The sequence below is a fragment of the Haemaphysalis longicornis genome, unplaced genomic scaffold (assembly GCF_048455015.1).
Source record: "Haemaphysalis longicornis isolate Haplotype H1 unplaced genomic scaffold, Haemaphysalis longicornis Haplotype H1 scaffold_1, whole genome shotgun sequence".
Lineage (NCBI taxonomy): Eukaryota > Metazoa > Arthropoda > Arachnida > Ixodida > Ixodidae > Haemaphysalis > Haemaphysalis longicornis.
The window spans coordinates 67,930,911-67,951,792 of NW_027526203.1; the positions used below are offsets into that span (position 1 = coordinate 67,930,911).

The following is a 20,882-nucleotide window of genomic DNA, read 5'->3' on the forward strand; positions in this document are numbered from 1 at the left end:
TAAATCAACTTAGATCCGTGTAAATGACACCCAAATAATGACGTGTTTTAAGCAGAATTTCACTGATGTACGAAACCAACTTTTCCATTTTGCGAATGCGCTCTTATTGGAACATCCGTGCGCTCAACGGTTCGCACCAGCCCCTGCAGGCCGTGTCGCTCATGCAATTGGTATACCGATTGTCGCATCTTATAGTGTGATTTAGTTATTCTAGAAACCCACCACAGTGGCTGTTGTGCTATAGCGCTGAGTCCAAGGATTGAGCCCGAGGACGCGGGCTCGATTGCAGGCCGCGGCAGCCGCTTTTTTTTTTTTTGTGTGTGTGTGTGTGTGTGTGTGTGTGTGTGTGTGTGTGTGTGTGTGTGTGCGCGCGTGTGTGCGTGTGCGTGTGCGTGTGCGCGTGTGTGTGTGTGTGTGTGTGTGTGTGTGTGGAGGCGAGAAGCGGAAATGCCCGTGTGTTCGGGATTTCGGTGCACGTTAATTAAACTTAAAGAGCAAAACACAGCTGCTGAGCACCGATAAAGCCGCGCAGCTTTCACCCTCAACTGTGCGTTGTCACGTATGGCCAACTATCGGGCTGTTTTCGTGAGTCTTTTACAAATGCCACTCGGGTGCGTTTTTGTCCATGTGCATGCCGCATATATCCAGGAAACTGACCAAATGCACAGCGCCTGCTAATTAACCCAACGCGCGCGTGAAACGGACGGCGCAGCATTTCGACGTCGTGAGGCACGAATGAGAACTTGGGTTTCATTGCCGTGTGTTATCTTGCAATCATTATTTGCTGAATAAATAAACAAACTGGAATTTCAACAAGAAAATATCTTTTTATGCCATCGTCAAATGGTATCTACTCCGACTTGGCTTCATTTACGTTCCATAGCCGCTCACTTCACCATGACATCATACCGAAATTTAACGCGGCCTCTTTACAATGGAGATGTGTTCTTTTGGGAAACGTGCACCATATGGAAAGACAAAGTGATCGGGTATACGCCGTGTTTTTCATTCGACGTGTTGGCCGTATCTTTAAGAAGTTCGCGCACATTTCTTTCATAACTGCCTGAAAACAGCATCCAGAAATGACTTCCCAACTTTCCTTTCCTATTGTTAAAACATTGCGCGCCTTCCTTTGGTAGTAAACGGTTGCATTATAAAAAGGTAATCGTGCATCGACAAGGAAAATTTCCAGTTCCATTTTGCTAAGTTTTCACAAGCGACTCGCACTGTTAACTTTCTCTCTTAAAGGAGTACTGACACCAAATTTTTGCTTCATGTTTTTATTCGTTAGGTGTAATAGGTGTAATATTTGGTAAATGTTGCCGTGAATGGGTATTCTAGCGATTGCGCGATTACAATGGCGACCTTCGGAAGCCTATTTATGGCCCCTTTAAAGCATGCATGGCCGGGTTGTTTTATGTTGCCGCCTGTATATCCTTAAACAAAAATAATCTAGATAGAAGGCTCAAACATTGCCTTGTTGCTGGATCCTCATAATTGCTCGAAAAAATTAATTTACTGGAGAAATTTTATATGCAAGCTATATAAATTTCTGTGCATCATATGGGTGTGCGAGCCGTATACATGTCGCCAGCTAATTACAATCGTGTGTTTTCCCTTCATATATACATTGCCGCAGTAATTACGGTTGATTTATGAAATAGATTAAAGCCCAAAGTTAATGTACTTTAAATTGCCCCCTTCTTGTGACATTTAGTCACTGTTATAGCCCCTCTGATCAGCGAACGTTCCAACTAGTCCACACCTTGCACCTTTGTTTGAAATAGACAACATGAAGTGGGCTGTTTTATATTTCAACTTCCCCATAGACATTTCACCTACCTCGAGTGCCAAAGTCAGAGCACCATGATATTGTAACATATATGAAACAATAAAACAAAACAAAGACCTAACCCTGGTGTGACACCCATTTTCCAGGAGATACTGCCTGTACGAAAGCTCATTGGCCTATTTCAAGGATCTTTTCTCATTATACAAACGAACCTTCCAAGTAACCTGAAAATTTTTGCTCTTGTACCCTTCCAATAGCATTGCACACACTATCTTCAGATTTTTCCTGGTGTAATTTTTATTCGTAAGAGGTTCCAATGCATCGAACACTTGTCGCGTTCTGCTTGGCGCGAAACGAAATACAGCAGGGCGCCAGGCGTTCTCGGAACCCCGCCTTTTTCCGAGACTTCAGCTGGGATTCAGGCACGCTGTCTCGCGCATTCCTTTCTTCCTGCATGCCTTCTTTTTGTTTTCGTCGACGCTCCGTCCCGTCCCGTCCGTCCCTTCTGTGTGTCGCGAAGGAAGTTTCAGCAGCCGAGCGCGAGTTGGGGATGGCCGAAAAAAAAAAAAAAAAGACAGAAAGAAAACGCTTTCGTCCTTGGCCAGCGTCCTACCCTCCTCTCACACGCGCACACGTGCGCGCCCCTCGCAGAGGGGTCCTCCCCCAACACCGACTAGATCCTCCCCTCATGCTCCTTTGCGACTGGCAGCCGGCGGTGGGTTGGGAAGAGTAGACGAAATGCGCGCGCTTTTTTCAGAAAGGAGCAGCCATAGTGACAATCAAACGGAATGGAGAAGGAACCATGTCATACGAAATATTGTTGTGTGGCCGCATGTTACGGCGAATATTTGCGGGCCGGAAAGTTCATAGCAACCGACCAGTGAAGGTAAGCGCTCGATTTTCTGAGCTCGCCTCGTTCTTTCGAATGCAGTTTACTTCGTAAAAGAGCGGGAACAGGATTGCCCTCCCGTTTCTAACTTCTAAGCATATCCTTGCTTTTGTGAATGCGTACGGTTGTAAAAGGGGAACACGTATTCACTTAAATTTTATGGAAAGAGTATAATGAGAAATCAGGTGGGCGCTCAGTAGTAGATTTTTTGTTATGATGCTGAAATCGAGTGTATATATGTTCTGCAAGAACCTTGATATGTACGATTGGCTTTTAATTTACTTCTCGCCGCAGCTGCTCACGAACGCTAAAAATACAACTAATAAATATAACTTTGTTATGTTCAATTTCACGCGAGTTTCGGCGGCATGCTGTAACGGAACACAATTTAGCGTTGCAGTTAAGCCATATGTTATCAGCTGCTTATGCGAACCATCTTACGATGTAAAACAACGCCTGACGTCTTTGTAGTATTCACATATTTTCCATGTGAAAGGCTGGTCTACGTCGGATGCTTATAACTATAAAGAAAATAAACGACAAATAAAAATAAATAAATAAAATGATCAAAAATAAATAAAAATAAGAAAATAAAACAGCTCAAGCCAGTTTTTAGCACATTTTTCGAGAGCAAAAGGTAAAATTAGGCAACCAAGAAAATACACGGTTGTAATTTCATCTAGTTGTACATGTAATGTTTCCCTTCTTTACATTTGCCTGTTTACTAATTTTTGTTCGTTGCGTTTTTATGTTTATGGCCATTGAGGTAATTATCGTCCTCTTTCAATGATTGCCGACGTACCACGTCGTCATCAGTTGGTCGGCTTCTCTTGTTAATTGAAAATTCTCTGGCAAGCTGTCTGATCGAAGACTTTTCACTTAATTACTCAATGGCCTGGAAAGAAAGCTGTAAGGTATTTTATATAATTCAGTATTTTGTCCTTTTCTGTTTTCCAGGGATGCTTGAGAAACCAACTCAAGCGATGTGCGTCATAAAGTTGGCACGGGCATTAGAAAAAGTTAAACAAGCAAGACAAAGTGAAAAGTGAAGAGGCCTGTTTTGCTTAATATTCCTTCCTAAAGGTAAGGTTTTCTCTATTAGCTAAAATTTGCTTCACTTCAGTTTTCTGAACCACTTCTATACACTCTGTTTTGTTTCAGAAATACCTTATGATTTACCAGCACCACAACATTGACACACGAATAAGCTCATCTGGCAGCAAGCGTCATCCAAACTGCAGGTGAGCTTCTGAGCACCCTGTGTATTAGAGCAATGCCATTTTGTTTGTTTTCCAGGAATGGCAGTCAAACTTCATTTGAAGTGCCAGTACAAGAAAATTGATGAGGCCATATTGTATGCCAAAAGTCCTGGTGTTCTGAGAGGTGAGACATTGTCTATGCTGTAACAACTTTGCAACTTCTCCTAAACTACAGCTTTTTTTCATTTCGCAGAAGCGTGGCAGTAACAACCCCATGTTACTGCTTCATGGCCGTCAAGTATGTCATCAAACTGACTTGTCAAGGCAGAAGAACAAGCAAGCCCAGGAGGAGAAAAACGAAGACAACGGCTGAAACAGCGTACTTGCGAAATTCAATTGCTTTAACACAATACGTATTCGGATCGATTGTTAATGGTAAAATAAAACGCACATGTTCTTTCATCTTAAAGAGTGTCAGTGTTGTTATTTACGCTAGCTGGCATGTTCCTTGCTTTAAAATTCCGCCATTTCTTAGTTTGTTATTTTGCCGGACTGCCTTAATTGTGTGTGTTGGTCAGTGTAGGGATCAAATGTATAAACATGCAGTCTAAAATGCCAGTTTATACCTTTCAGGAGTTTATGAGGACGACGTTTGAAGTGCTCGCTTATCATGCAGTCAACAATCGTCTGTCTAGGAAAAAGTTAACTTATAATATTTTCATCTAGTTATTGTTGCATGTATACATTAGATACATGTAACTGTAAGTTACCTGTACATTGCTGCAATATCATCGCTTCGTAAGAGAAACATTGCTTGAACGTCATATCAACAGTGCGCGGATGCGGCCCTCGTGGGGAAAAAACGTATCTGTAAAGTCGCGGTAACGTTGTAGGAAGCATCGCTTGAACATGATAGCGACGTTTTCTAAATGTTACCCGCACGTTGGAAAAATATAGCTGGCAAGTTACCGCAAAATTGTAGGAATGTTATTGCAACTTCATAAAAACATTGCTTGAACGTTGCAGCAACGTTCTTTGTATGCTAACTTCATGTTAAAAGTGTGGATCTAAAGTTGCTGCAAGATTGTAGCAATGTTATCACAACGTCCGAATGGTACAGGGATATGCTTAAATGTGGTATGCACGTTGCGAAAATGTAGCTGAAAAGTTGCTGCAATGTCATCAGAAAACGTCTCATAACGTTGTTCAAATGTGTCCCGCACGTGGCTGGAAGGTTGCTCCAAGAGTGTAGCAACGTTGACAAACGTCAGAAACAACGTTATCCAAACATTAAAACAACACCCTTAAAACGTTGCCCCCATGTTGGAGCAATGCTAAAATCATGTTGACGCAATGTTTCTGGGAAACATTGCACTAACGTTAAAAAAAGCGGACATTAGCCACGTTTTGGCAACGTTAAGGGGAAACGTTGTGGAAATGTTCGGGCAACATTCTGTGCTACTAGGGATGTATTGTAGTACATAGCAAGGTCGACTAAGTAGGGAACAGCGTATTCTTCAGCCCCCTGCAGAACTCGGTTCATCAGCCTTATCCCGCACTTCTCCAGGAAGCCCGCAGTCAGAACGCTGCTGAACACTGAACCCTGGTAGCACTGTATCTCCTTAGGTAAGGCCACTCTAGAAAAAATAGACAGTAGTGCGTTGACTACTTCTACCGAGCTCTGCTCCTTCATTGGGATCGCCTCTGGAAATTTGGCTGGTGGACAAACAGCGGTAAGCCAATACCGGTAGCCTGATTTTGTCGCTGGGAGTGGTCCCACAACGTCTATTACCAGCCGGCGAAAGGGCCCTGAAATGAGCGGAAGGAGCTCAAGTGGCGCCTTTCCCTTCTCGTGCGGTTTTCCCACTCTCTGACAGGTTTCACACGCTCTTACGTGGTTCTCAACCTCGGTGAAGCATCCTGGCCAATAAAACTCCGTTAGGAGCCTATCTCTGCTCTTCCGAGCTCCTAAATGCCCCAACCGACCAACTCCGTGACAGAGATCAACAATGTAATGCCGATACTTAGTCGGAACTACAATCTGGTCAAACGTGCGACCTTTTGCATCCTGGTAGTGGCGGTACAAGATGCCGTTTTTGACGGGAAAACTGACATTCTTCCTCGCCACCCCTTCCCTGACGATGTTCCAAATCTCCTTAAGGCTGGGATCGCTTTTCTGCTGCTCGATGAGCTCGTCTCCTGTCACTTTCCCCTGTACATTGCCTAGTGATTTGGATACAGGCAACACGAGCAGCCCCTCTTCCGATTCCCCTTCAGCTATATCAGCGCGAGTCTCCTCCTCTGCCCCCTCTCTCTTTTTTTCAGTAGGCGACGGGATAGTAGACTCCGCTGTGCTGACTCCAGCTGGTGTTGCTGTACTTCCGGTGAAACTCGGTTCTTTCCGCTCTAGTTCGGCTGCTGGCGTGCGTGCTTTAGCTCTAGTCAAGGCTTGGACTGCTCCCTCCTGAAAACTTTTCCCTTGTTCTCTAAGCAGACGGTCGGTCTGATTCGAGAACAAGTAGGAGTACTGCGAGGGCAGCTTGTCTGACACCGCCGCTTCCGTCTCTACTTCTCCGAATGGCCCAGTGATGACTACTCGAGCTACCGGGAGACAAATGCTTCCCTCTTGCAAAACCGGCTTAATCCATGCGCACTTGCCGTTGTAATCTGCTTGTGTCACGTAGTCCGGGTGCACCAGATCAATGGTTGCCCCACTGTCTCGTAAGACGCGGCATGGCTTCCCGTACACTGTTAGGTTAAAAAGGTACGGACTAAGTAGCTCCTCGCTAGTAGCAGAGTCACAAGTATAGGAAAGGGCTGGCCTGGGCCTACGACAGCCTATGGCAATGTGACCGACCTCCTTGCATTTGTAGCAGGTAGGTGGTTGCCGCGCGTCAAAAGGACTCTTTTTGGAAGAAGTTTCCGAAGCCTTTCCCTCCTGTTTGTTTTGTGATCCTTGACTACTTTCAGCGCAGTCCGCCTTTTTCTGTGCCGTCATAGTTGCGCCAGAACCCTTGCCTCGCCGTCCAAGGTTTTCCTTTATCTCCCGCTTTTGCGGGAGGAACCTCGTCCCTTTCTCCCCGGCGTGACGCGTACTCATCAGCCAAGTCGGCAGCTGCCTGCACTGTTACTACTCCGGCCCTATCTTGGATCCAGAGCTTCATTGGCTCGGAAAGCTTAGAAAAAAACTGTTCCAGAGCCACTACCTCCAGAGCCTTTTCGAAGTTCCCAAAAGCGCTGGCTCCCTTCATCCATTCTACTAAGTTGACCTTCAACTCGTAGGCAAACTCAGAATACGTGCTGCCCTGCTTCTTGTTAAGATTGCGAAACCGCTGCCGGAACGCATCTGACGAAAGTCGGAACCTCTTTAGAAGGCTATCCTTCACTTTGTCGTAATTGTCCGCATCCTCCACCGGAAGCCGCGCGATCACATCCGCTGCTTCACATGGCAGCAGACTTAACAAGTTTCGAGCCCATGTGCTACGGCCAAGCTTCGCTTTTTCACAGGTTCTCTCGAAGTTCACAAGAAAGAGGCCCACATCTTGCCCTACTTTGAAGGGTTGCATTAGCTTAGATAAATCACAAAGATTTTGTCTTCCTGCTACCTCCACTCCTGGAACCTCAGCCATCTTCCTCACTTCCACTTCCAGGCGCAGCTGTTCTACTTCCAGTTCTTTTTGCTTTAGCTGGCACTCCTGTTGCTTTAGCTGGCACTCCTGTTGCTTTAGCTGGCATTCCTGTTGCTCCCGCTTTTGCTCGCGCTCATGTTCCTGTTGCTTTTGAACCTCATTCCACGTTTCTGTAATATCTTCACTGGTGAGATTCAAGCCCTCGATAGCGCGAACAATTTCGTCCTTCTTCATCCCCGAATCTACTTCTGCTCCCAGCTCCTCCCCCAGAATCAGCAGCTGATTCTTCAACAAACGCTTCCAATCCATGACAGAGAACTAGTGTGGTGCGGCTCACTATCTACCCAGAAGTTCCGGAAACAACTGCTTCTGTGGTAGCCTCTACCAGCGAAAAGATTGCACTTCTATCTTATCAGCCTGGTAACCAAAAAACCAAAGCCAGCACTCACCAGTCCGCAGCTGTCAGTCTCCGCGATCTCGGCGTGTTGATCATTCTCCGTCCTCCAGGCTCAGATCCAACCGCTTGCCATCCAGTTGTTGCGGGTCGTTGCGACCGCAGTCTGCTGGTAGCGGGGCCGGTCGCCGTCGCTCCGTCGAGCCAGGACTAGGGGAGAGCTTAGAGCAAACTCAACAGGTTTATTTACATTTTTACAGAGAGTTGTCGAGATGAAGACAGAAGACTGCTCTTGGCGGGCCGCAGCACGCCCTTTTTGTTGACCCCCGATCCCTAGTTCCCTAGGTTAGGGATCCCCATACAAAACAATGCGGACCAATGGTGATGTGTACGTTCCTCGCTGTGAAGCACCGCCCTCGGGTAGGGACACGCCTTTCAGGTATGTCGGCAGATGCACAGCACACGCACACACACACACCCTTGCCACTCGTCAGGACCCGCGCGGGCGCCGCGTATTCTTTTGGTGTCTGCCGCGCGCTGCGTTCCCAGGGAGCCTAACAGCACAGATTAACAAGGTTCGTGGAATCACTCCGGGAAGGGTTAATGGCTTGACCATTGCCACTGCCTTCTTCGCTGTGCTGCCGCCGCCACGGGGTCCCATTGTCCGGTCGTCGCCGTCTGGGCTTTCACGCGCACACGCGTTCAGTTGCTCAGGCCGGGGGAATACCGGCGGCTCCTTAATCCCTTTTGGGGCAACTACACTCAACGCCGCTCAAAAGCCGCTGTCAATCAGTGGCCGCCGCGGCGTCGTGCCGGCCTCCTTTCGTTTCCGTCCACAAGCGGTGGGGTGGTCGACCGGCGGGCGACTGACCCTCGCAAAGATGGCGCCAGTGAGTCATAACAGCCCCCGGAAATGCCCTGCATTTGATCGTGCCCCTCGCGAGGGGGATGTTTCACTGCGTCGCCATGCGAACAGTTTGCCACGCTTTAGTTTCAGTTCCATATCTCCCCGCCGCGGCCGTGGAGAGAAGGCGGCCGGCCGCGACTCGCCACCGCGGCGCTGCGGTTGCGAGTTGCACTAGGAAAGCGAGCCCTGCTAGTGGGGAGCGGAACGCGTTCCGCTCGGCATCTCCGATCTTCGCCACTTCTGGCTGTGCACTGCAAAAGAAATAACTTTTTTTCTCCACTTTCTTTCTTTCTTTCCAAATTCTTTATCTGTTTCAATGACCTACCACATCCTCCCCCTTGTTTTCCGAGGTTTTCTTGACTGCCGACCCATATTTCTGTCCTATTTCAACGAGCCCCTGATTTCCTATTCTGATTAGCTGCTTGCATAGCGAGGGCCTCTGTTCTGGAAGTCTTGGTGCCATAGCAAGCTTAAGAGGGTTCAACGCTGTTCGACCACTCTCGACATGTCGTAGACACTCGACTCACGGCGCAGGGGTTAAAAAGAAGGTCCCCTTCACCCCGAGTAGTCCGAGTAGCGCTGGCTACCACCCCCAAGCGCTGGAAACAAAAAATACCTTAAAGGAGTACTGACACGAAATTTCAAAGCTAACTATGTAAAATGCTTCTTTTTTTACCTTGAGCCCCTGTGCAATATAGTATTCTCCAAATCAGTGCCATTCATGGTTTCTCACTGGAAAACTATGAAGTCAAAGTTTGAGCCTACGCAGATAACCTTGCCTTTTTTTGTACGGAAAAGAAAAGTGTTTTGGAGGCAATTATGCTGACGGAGCGGTTTTGCGATGTGAGTGGTGCTAAGGTGAACTTTGAATCAAGAGGTTTTTGGAAGGGTTGGTGGGGTACGCAGCCGCGTCAATATGGAGGCATAACATGGGACTCTGAAACAATACAGTACCTTGGGGTTCCTCTACATCAGATTCGAAACCGTGGACCTCAGTGGTCTTCTGCGCTTACTGTAGTGAAGCGTAAAACGCAGGCATGGATCGGTGGGAGCTGTCTATATTTGCGTGTACAGAACTGTGCAATGGAATGTATCTTGTTTCCAAGCTTGTTTATGTTCTGCAGGTCCTTAGTTGTTGCACAAAATAAGGTTCAAGCATTTCATAGAGTGTTGGTTACCTTTGTATGGCGGTCGAAGTGGGAGCCCATGCGTCGCGATAACCTAGCTCTTAATTTCTCCTGTTAAGGTCTGGTGGTGTTGGGTTGGTGCATTTGTTTGTACACCAGCTCGTTTCGCGGTTCATATTTTTCAAAACGGCTGATCATCCTTTTTTGAAGGTTTTTATTCAGCATAAATTGAGTGCTCATTTGCCTTTTTTATTTGCTCCAACCAACCCCGCGAATCCTAAGCCGCTTTGGGGCTTTCTGAAAGAGGTTGCTGACACTTTCAAGTTTCTTATTGTGCGTTTTTCTCTCGAGTATTTGTGTGTGTTGAAGCGTGTCAAGAAAATGTGCATCCAAGCTGCTGCAAAAAATTTTCTTTTTTAAGTTGTACACATCAACGTTGCCTGTTAAAACATGGCTCAATAGTAAAGGTGTATATTTGCCTTGGTCTGTTAACTGTCGTTTGTGTAACCTGCCGGAGACAATTGATCATGTTTTGTTTTATGTCGAGATGCCGTGTTTTTTTTTGGATGTTCTGCAGCGGGGACTTTAAGCTATTCGGGCTAGTTTTCCATGCAATAAAAAAAAAAAAAATCGAGTTGCCAGGAGCGTGATACAAGCGCCCACGCTGCTGCAGCGATCTGGGTTCGAATTCCAGCTGGGTTGATGGAGTTTTTTTTTTAATTAAAAAATTCAAAATTTTTCTCTACTAGCCCACGTACACTTCTTTCCATTTCCAACACATGGAAGCAAAGGAGAAGCCTGGAATTAACAAAATAGAACCTTCTTACTTTTTTAATTAGTCAGCCACATCAATTAACTAAAATTTATCGACATTTCTTTAGGACTACCAGGACATTCGCTTTATTAGCGCTAATCAATTATTTATTATTAGGGATAGGTTATTGATCGATTAATGCTCTAGCCGCGATTAATTGTTTTAACCGGTGTAAGCTGGCGATCAGAAAACTCATAATATTTCATCGACAACTCTTAGGCTTTGTACACGAAGTCGACTTGTTCGTGTACCTCTGAACTCGATCGTGTATCTTCATTCCACAGGGCAAAATTTTGAATAAAAACTACAAATATACACGGCACAAAAACCCAGTGGGCAATTATATATTATATACCGTTTTGCTGTTGTATAAGCTATTTCTGCAGTAAGCAAGGCGCGATTAATCGGCGCCATCTGCACTCACGGCGGGTGCTGATGTTCCCGATTCTAGAAATGTATGTGTGACGAACGAGCTGATAAGTGTCTCGCCCCCATAATGCGCCGTGACGATGAAGTACTTGCCTCATCTGGAATGTGTGTGAAAAAGTGTATGAGCATATTGATCTTATTTCTGCTACTACAGTAAAACCTCGTTACAAGAGACACTGAAGGGAACCCAAAAAACCCATCTCTTGTAACCAAGGTCTCTTGTATGCAATGTTGCTAACGTGGCAAACATGGGAAAACCAACCAAACCGCTTTCATTCAAATGTCTCTTATAACCAAGTGTCTCTTGTAACAGTGTCTCTTGTAATGGGGTTTTACTGTACATAATTATTTTTGGTCATTTGTTCTTCCAAACCAATGCAACCGAATAATGAATGAATGAAACTTTATTAATGATACGGGGGGCTTGGTAGCCTAGTTGGGGAAGAGGGGAGAAGGGAAAGGGAGTGGGGCGGCCGTCAGAGTCGTCTGGTCAGGTCTGCCGCTCGCACGAACTCCCACAAGAAAATGATCGTGCTCGCGGCGTCCAAGTGAGGGGGCGGGGTTGTCCATTCTTCCAATGATGTAACGCCGGCGCCCTTGTGCCTGTTCGTAAGCGGTGAAAGGCCGGGGCAGTCCCACAGTAGGTGCCTTAACGTTGGAGAGGCACCGGTATTGTACGTGCAGCACGTCGCAGTGGCTGCCTGGTCGCCCTCCTCGTTCTGATCAATGATGTCCGCTTGTGGGTCACCGCCACGAGCTCTTTTGGATGCACCGTGTGCTCGCCACTTTGCCAGAACATCTTCCATAAGGGCAGCACCTGTCCTAGCCTAATCAATGCATAAATCCAGCCGATTAATCGGTTTAAAATATCAAGCGACGCCTGACCCTATTAATTATATTTGTTAAAAGACTATTGACTTATGTAAATTTGCTCTCGGCAAACTGCAGACGCTACAAACTGGCACTGCGCCCACTGCACAAGGTTAAATTTCGTTAATTCCCTTCTTCTCCTTTGCTTACATGTGTTAGATATGGCAAGAAGTGTACGGACTAGTACAGAAAAATTTGAATCCTTTAATTAAGAAAGAAGCTCCGCCAACACAGCTGGGATTCGAACCCAGATCACTGCAGAAGTGTGGGCGCTTATATGGCGTTCCTGACCACTCGACCGACGGGGAGCCGGCGCTGTCGAACATGTTAACTATGATTTACTCATTCTAAACCGGTATGGCCGTAAAGCAGCAGAATTTGTGTTTCCGAATTTGACGTCATTTATCCTACAAGCGACCATTTCAGTAATGTTGCGCATAGATTACACATATACAACGTCAGGGACCAGTAGCTAGTGCCGTTAGCTGTAATTTTTTTTGTGCTTTACGTTACGCCGGACGTAACTCAAAATATCGGCCTAAAGTTCTGTCGGACGTAACTCTAGTTTTCAATTCTGGGTTCCGTCGGACGTAAATATAGAAACTGGCTTAAAGTTCCGTCGGACGTAAATCTAGACACTGCGTTGTCTAAAAGCGTCTCACACACAGCACGTAAACCGCATTGCACAGTTTATAGCCGCAAGTTGATTAGTTACAGTTTAAGCGTCACGCATATGGTGGGAATTTATTCGTTCGAAATTTCAAAATTGTCACCCTTTCTCGGGAACCGCGGTGCCTACACACGGGAGAAGAATGAATATTTGCCGGCGACGGATTAAAGCTTGCCTTAAAGACACTTCTCTGAAAAAAAAAAAAAAAATGTTGGCCGGGCGGAATGCGCACCTCATAAAACGAGTACACGCGATAGGATGGTTGAAAAAGGATTTGAAAAGACTAGACATTTTGCTATGCGTGTCTTTTGATACTCTTATACTGGCTCGATCATGTCTTGCCACGCTTAGAGATTTGAGTTGTTTCATTTTCGCAGGCACGACAATGCCTTTAAACGCACTACTGAAAACTTGATGACAGAAATTGTATAGAAAGAAAAATAAATGCACCGTGCTGTGTTCAAGAGACAGTGCGTACGGTCCACTACCCTAGCTGCTAAGCATTTTTTAAACTTTGAGATAAGAACTAGCGCTAGGTACATTTCCTCCGTTATTTCATCGCTGATTCAAACCCATATGCATTTATCCCTGAAGCTAACGGTCGGGCTCCTGGAGCAGCACAATTATGTGCTCAAATTAGCGCGCTCTAAAGACGTTGCGATAGTTTTGCTCTGTGAACATACTGTGTTTCAATTCGAATCAATTTTCGTAGCGTAGGAAAATTTTCAAATACGTTATCATTACGTCAGCTTTCTTTTTTGAGCACCCAAGCATAATCTCTACGTAATGCAAGAAGTGTAATTGCTTGTAGCTGCACAAAAAAAATCGCGCCAATCCACCCCGTGAATGTGGTTGGAAAGCAAAGCTGTAAACGGCACCCATAACGATTACTCATACGACGTCACTTCAAATCACTCACATCGCTCTACAAAAAGTAAAACCAGAGCGAAGTGAAATGCACTTAACCACACCATTTATTACTTCAAAGAGATATTCTTGGTAAGGTTAAATCAATGTATGATGCATGAACGGTGTTTGGTTCAGTTGTATTGGTGTAGCAAGAGAGGAAACTTTTTTTTTTATAAAATCAAAGTAAGCTCCAACCCGGTGTTAGACGATCTGACTTCTCCGTCTCTGCGCCGCGGACGGAGGTGACGAGACTTGCGGCTGAGAAGGAGGAGGAAGAAATACTTCTGTTCAGATTTCTGAACGGCCCAGGGTGCAGCCCTGGGGAGTCATTCCTTCTTCTGTGGGGCCCATATGCAGTCCGCGTGCCCTGTGTTCTGTCCACCCGCTGAAGCTGGGTAGGTAGACAGGGCCTGGACAGCAGCATCTCCCATTGCTCTTGTTGGGGAATTGATGGAAAGAGAGGAGGGCGGTCAGGGCTAAAGTCGCACACCCCGATTACGGGGCGGAGTGTTCCTACTTCTGAGCAAAATTTACATTCAGCGTGAGTAGTGATTTGGATACATTAAGTGAAGACGCGTAGGCTGTGGGAAGGAGCCCGGATTGTATTAGCCGTACGGTAGTTGTTCTCTGGAAAGGTCAGGGTAAGGCGAAGGTACGGTCTGTCTCAGAAGGCGATAATGCTGGATTATCACCCTGGACGTGACAAGCGGGTGACTGTCCTCGTGCAGCTCCATACCACGGGAGGTAAAAGCGCAGGCTTGTTGGGTCGGCGTATTTGTTGCCCTCCATTGAAGCGTGAGGCGGTGTCCAGATGAGCTGAATGGAACCGTTTGGGGAGTGTTTTTTTAGCACGCGCAGTGCAGGTCAGGACACCCAACCCAACTGGTAATTCCAGTAGGCTTGCTGGGAATCGTTGACTACTCTCCGAACCCCTGGTTGAGCGAGAGCCAAAGTGATGGCTGCCTCTTCTGCTGCCGTCATTTCTTGGGTCCTAAGCGAGGTACACGCAAGGAGGTTGGTTCTGGAGGAAGCCACGATGATGGCGTATTGCTGCCCCCGATGTTTGGAGGCATCTGTGTAGATAACTGCATGATCCCCACCGAGGGTGGTGTTTAGCGCTTGAGCCCGTGCTTTTCGGTGACCCTCTTCATGTGAGGGGTTCATATTTCTAAGCAAAGGGGGAGCATCTTTAGTTTTAGTTTTAGTCGCCAACAAGTCTGGGAGTACGTCAAGCTGAGTGACATTCTGGGCTGCCCAGCCAATCTGGTAAAGCATGCGGTTACACATCGCAGTTCTGAGTCGGACCTTCTGGTTAGAAAGATGGCCTTCTATCAGCTCTTCCACCGTGTTATGGAGCCCCGCGCTAAGCAGCCTCTGTGTGGACGCACTAATAATAAAACCAATGGCCTGCTCGACCGCCTTTGTAATCATTATATAAAGCATCTCTATGCCTTCCTTGTCGAGAAGAAGGCAGGGGTTTCTCGTAAGTAACTCTCGAGAGGACAAAAGCTTCAATTAATCGAAAGGTACCGGATTCTTTTAGGCCTCGCTTCTTAGTGGCAACTCGTCTGATCATGTGTATAATTAGATTAATGCTGTTTTTGAGGCGCTGCAAGGAGACGTCACTCTTGGTGTTGGCCTGGAAATGTAGGCCCAGGTTCTTGATGCTGGGGTTTGGAGTGAACGCCTGGCCATCAAGGAGTATTTCAATGTATTCCTTGGTTTGGCGTGAGGGCGGACGACAAGGAGCTGTGATTGTTTACGTGAACACTGGAGGCCACAGGCTTTATAGCACATTGGCGGACTAGAAGTGAGATGCCATGCATTTGTGTGAGCTTCCTTAAAGTTTTGTAACTCTTAGCACATGAGCATGGTGCGCACAGGGCCGCTAGACGGGCGTGAGTGGTCGCGTGACGCTTTCACGTGGCATTCAGCGAGAACAATGGGGGTAAACCCGTAGATGTGCTTGGTGAGTACACCACCTGTCTTCCCTGTCTTCGCGTGGGCTCGTAGCTAAATCGGTAAGACAACGGGCTTCCGCTTTGTTAGTCCATTAGTTCCAGGTTCGATTCCCGGCGGTGCCAGTAAATTCTTTTATTTGTTCGCTGGAGTTTTCTGGTGACACCAACGGTCGCGAAAGAACCCTTGGGGGGTAGAGGTAAAAAGCTTTGCTTTAAAAATGCGTAATTCACGCAGTTAGAGCAATTAATCATTATGATATTCAAGATGTAGACTGTTGGTTTAAAATAGCAAAGAAAAGAAGAAAATATGAAATGGAAAAACGGTGTTTGAATGCTTACGCATTATTAGGCAATTTTTGAATTTCTGTACAATTTCGCTTTTTTTCTTTTGTGTCCGGGCAAAAATTTAGCTTGCCGAGCTCACCAAATATTTTTTAAAAGTATTTTGTGGACCCGGACATCCCATGTGCTCTCCTTAATTTTTTTCGAGGCTACAAGGAACAAGTAATAATATCAGGTAGAAACTGTAATCGCTTTTCATTCAACTGTATATATATATATATATATATATATATATATATATATATATATATATATATATATATATATATATATATATATATATATATATATATATATATATATATATATATATATATATATATATATATATATATATATATATTGATTGATTGTAGGGTTTAACGCGCCAACGCAACGGAGGCGATGAGGCGCGCCGTAGTGGAGGGCTCCGGATTAATTTTGACCACCTGGGGATCTTTATCGTGCGCCGAAATCTCGAACACACGGGCGTTTTTGCTTTTCGCCTCCATCAGAAAAGCGGCCGCCGCGGCCGGGAATCTATATATATATATATATATATATATATTGTCAGAATAAAAAAGGGCCGACATAGCTGTGATAGTAGTATTACTTTACAACTAAACAACGTGTAATCAAGTCATATGTGCCGTGAGATTATTACGAATTGTGGTGTTTTATTTAGTGCACGAGGAAAAACCTACATAAAAGTTGGTTATGTCTTAAACATTGAGAAGTGTTGGCACTCATAAATAACAAGCGCCGTCACAAGAACATTGTTTCTGTTTGTCCGGAATTTTAATATAGTCTCTGCAGTCTCACCTTGCAGACAAAACGTAAATCTCTGCCGGGCGTGAGGTCACAAAGAGCATGCCGGGCGATGTAAGACACAACGAAACAGCAATGCGAGACAGAAGGCACACTATCAACGCGTAATGCTGCTGCTGCGAACGGAATTTAACTTCCATCTTGACCAAATGAAGCTCGGCAGCCGCTAATCGTGTATGTCTTTTAACAGGCGTAACATTAGTGCTGGTAAATGCCTATTCTATCCTTCCCTGGGTGCCTTCGCCAATGAACGGAAACGGCCACTTCTGTTCACGCCCAGTTAGCAGGACCAGCCCACCTGCAGGCGGTTTTGCCTGAAATGCCTGCGGGTTCGGCCGGGAATCTGTCTGTCAACAGAAACCGCCTAGGAAGCATGTTGAGGTAACACACATATGCGCTTTCTTGGGTCTCGATGGGACCGTCATGTATTTTGTACAAGGCGAAGTTGACGAAGGATATACGTCTCCCTTGAACAGTAAATTAATTTGAGTGTACCTATGAATTTTTATTGCCGCTCATTAGTTCAATCATAGTGGTTAATTTTGAAACAGCTGCCATACATAACTATAGCAGGTGAATCAGACTGCCTAGCATGAGACTATCAATCGCTAATATAGAGTATTCAGACACTTAATGTGCATTGCATATGGCAGTCATTAAGAAAGCCGACAATAAATTGAAGTCCCAATTTTATTTTTTGCGACAGTTATATCTGCACGTATCGGTTCAGCCAGGGCCACCTGGAGACGTTCTTCAGCTGTATACACTAGATAAAAGGAATGAATGCGATATGCAAATGTGATACGCGATAGAAGGAAGGAATTCGATATGTGCAGCACAGTTGACATTGCCAGCCTTGTCTTCTCATCCTTCCACCGGTTTTGTTTGAGGCGTGAGAAGTTATTTGTGCAAGCTGAGCCCAATAAAATCTTGCACACAAGTTACTTTTCATACGTACATTACTCTTTGGCTTCCAGAACAAGCAAAAATAAACACAGAAGAAGCAAGAGGATTATATATACAAGCAATTCTCCTCCAACAAATTTTATTTCACCACCAGTAATACCTCCACACCTCTAGGGAAGTTTGTGATGGTAAGAGCAAGGCTAAGATGAGCTAATATGCGACTTTAAAGAAAGGAAGAAACTGTAGAAGAATGCTAGGGAGGTTAACCAAGGAAAGAAGAAGAACTGTCCAGCTGGCTGTGCTACATGTGGAAATGGGAACAGGAAACTTGAAAGGAAAGGAAAGGACTGGCATAAAATAAAGGATAAAAAATTCGGGAGAAAAAAAAAACATGGCGTGGAAATGGCCAGTACAAAGACAGCACCATGGGAGAAAAAAAGATAGGCATAAAACAAGCAGGCAAAATGACAAAATGGGCAAACGGACGATGCTGCATGCTGGTAGCACCCCTACAGCACCTGCGACTGTTTTTCTCTCTTAATCACTTCAATCTGCTTCTTCAAGGCAGCTCCATCCTGTCTAAAACCACGGAAATATGTCTGATTTTCTGTGTACATAATGTAAATAGGTTACATAATTTCTAATTTTTTAGAATTTCTCCTTGTAAAATATCACCATTATGAACACTGAAGACGAAGAGCAAGAAGATCTGCTCCTCGTGGCGCGAGCGCGCGATCAGATTTCTGGCAGCCATTAAAGAAAGGATTCAGATGGTTCCCTGGTCTCTCTCGTGTTTACAAGTGGTGCCGTGACCAGGATTTCTACCTCCACGCCACGAAAGCAAGCAGCCTGGCTTGGAGCAGCGTAGAAGACGGAGGCGTCGGAGCAGCTGATCGACCTGGTCCAGACAACGAGGAGACCCCCGCGGAATCAACGGGATCCGCCGAGCTGACTGAAACGTAAGAGGACTTCCGACAACCCTCTTCCAAGATGAGCAAAGAGATAGTAACAAAGAAGAGGAGGGCGATACGCGCGCAAATTACGCAGCTAATCAACGCAGCCGAACAGCAAATAGCAGAGAGAGCCGAAAGGACAACGTTATGCTCCACACAAGCACAGATCAAGGGAATGGAAGCGCGACTTAAAGAAGCAAATAACCAAATGGAGCAATATTTAACAGACGAAGTGGCGGACAGCGAATTTGAAAGAATCCTTGAATACGACATGAAAATATTGGCTATACTCGCGAAGCTTGAAATGAGCATTGTGGAGTCCATCCCAAGCAACATAAATAGCCCGCCGATAGCACCAATCCCACAGTGCAGCTCAAGGACAGATGAATCGGAGTTGGTCAAATTGCCAAAGCTAGAGCTTATAAAATTCGACGGGAATATGCTTGAGTGGAACAGATTTTGGACGCAATACAAGTCATCAGTTCACGACAGGCCTAACATGAGCAAAGCTCAGAAGTTCAACTATTTGATGGCGTCATTAGACGGAAAGGCAGCTGCTGAAATAGAAGGCTTACAGTTTTGCGCGGAAAAGAACTACGATCATGCAGTCCAATTGCTATTGGAAGCTTATGGAAGACACGACAAATCGGTGGATCTTCACATGAACGAGCTGCTAAACATTCGAAAAGTGAAATCAATAAAGGATATTGAAGATCTTCGACGGCTGGTCCAGGCGGTACAAGTGAACATGCTCGCCCTTGAATCCCTAGATGTAAAACCCGAGTGCTATGCACCAATGCTAATGCCAGTGTTGAAGAGGGCTATTCCAGCAGAACTGTCAGTAGAGTTCAAGTTGAAGGAGTTGTCGCAGAACACACGGAACAGGGAAGAAAGACAGCAAAACGAGTCAACAGGAAAAAAAGCGCAGAAGAACTAACCCGGTTGCTTGAATTCCTTCGGCATCAAGTAAACTTACGAGAGGAGACAGAAAAGGAGCAAACAACGGTCTCTCAAAAACAGTCAAAAGAAAGCACGAGACAGTTTCCAACGACAACAAATTTTTACAGCTCATCCGAAAGAGTGTGCATATTTTGCAAACAAAACAACCACACGACTGAGGATTGTCGGCGCAATATGCAAATGGAAGAGAAAAAGGCAGCACTAACAGCTAACCGGGCATGTTTCAGGTGCACGCGGCCAAATCACACTGCGCGTGTCTGCAGAGCCAGCGTGCGATGCAAACAGTGTAAAGGAAGGCATGCGACATCAATGTGCAGGACAAAACGGGAAAAGAAAACAGAACAACATGCCGCGATGGTACAGCCACAAGAATCGACGGCCTGCACCATGCATGCCATTGAACGGCAGGAAAGGCAGTGCGTACTGCTTCAAACTGCGGTAGCTTGGATTGAAGGAGACTCCTCAGGCGACTACGCACGAATCTTACTTGACAGCGGCAGCCAAAGGTCATTCATCGCAGCCGGATTAGCAGAAGCAATTGGTGCAAAGATCATCAAACAAGAAAAGTTGACGATTGGCTCGTTCGGCGGTAATGAAACGGTGAAGACCATGGATGTGGTGCAAGTAACAGTAGGGCTGGAAACCAAGAGCTCGACCACCACAATCGAAGCACTGAAAGTAGACGTGATATCCCGTAATTGTCTGCCAGCACCCAGCAAAGACATCAGCGAAGAGATGAAGAAACTAGATTTGGCAATTGCCGACGACACCAATAAAACAAGAACGCAAAAGTCGATAGGTTTGCTAATTGGCTCAGATTTTTATTTGGAATTCTTCACAGGAAAGATAAAACGAATATGTGACAAATTAATGGCTGCGGAAACAACGCTCGGATGGGTAGTGCAAGGACCATACTGTCAAAACAAACTGAAAGTGACAAAAGACCAGACAGTCATGGTACTTCATGTCGAAGCTACTGATAAAGGAATACAGGACGAATTGCAGAAATTCTGGAATTTGGAGTCAATTGGCATCACAATGAAACATGGTCCTCCAAGTAACGAAGATAAGGTGTTAGAAGTGTTCGAGGAGAAAATAACGATGGAAAATGGCCGCTACGCAGTAGGTCTGCCATGGAAAGAGAACGTAAACCTGGACACGAACAGAGAAATCGCAGTGAAAAGGCTACGGCAATTAACAACGAGGCTGAAGAAGAGTGGTGCTCTCAGAAGGTATGACGAGGCAATCTCAGAATATTTCACCTCTGGGGTAGCGGAAGAGGTACAGGAGGGAGCAGAAAAACCAAATACCCTTTGCTACTATA

The 20,882-nt window shown here is 45.7% G+C and overlaps 1 long non-coding RNA gene across 6 annotated transcripts; it reads left to right on the forward strand.

Moving 5' to 3' along the window:
- The first annotated feature begins 2,355 nt into the window (after nucleotides 1–2,355).
- LOC144177184 (uncharacterized) lies at nucleotides 2,356–4,349 on the forward strand. Of its 6 annotated transcripts, none has more exons than XR_013323814.1 (4): nucleotides 2,365–2,678; nucleotides 3,639–3,922; nucleotides 3,978–4,064; nucleotides 4,134–4,349. It is a non-coding gene; the product is annotated as an uncharacterized LOC144177184 (long non-coding RNA). The 6 variants fall into 6 exon arrangements; XR_013323816.1 differs by having other exon boundaries at nucleotides 2,372–2,678; nucleotides 3,639–3,764; nucleotides 3,843–3,922; nucleotides 3,978–4,349; XR_013323812.1 differs by having other exon boundaries at nucleotides 2,364–2,678; nucleotides 3,639–4,064.
- The last annotated feature ends 16,533 nt before the right edge of the window (nucleotides 4,350–20,882 follow it).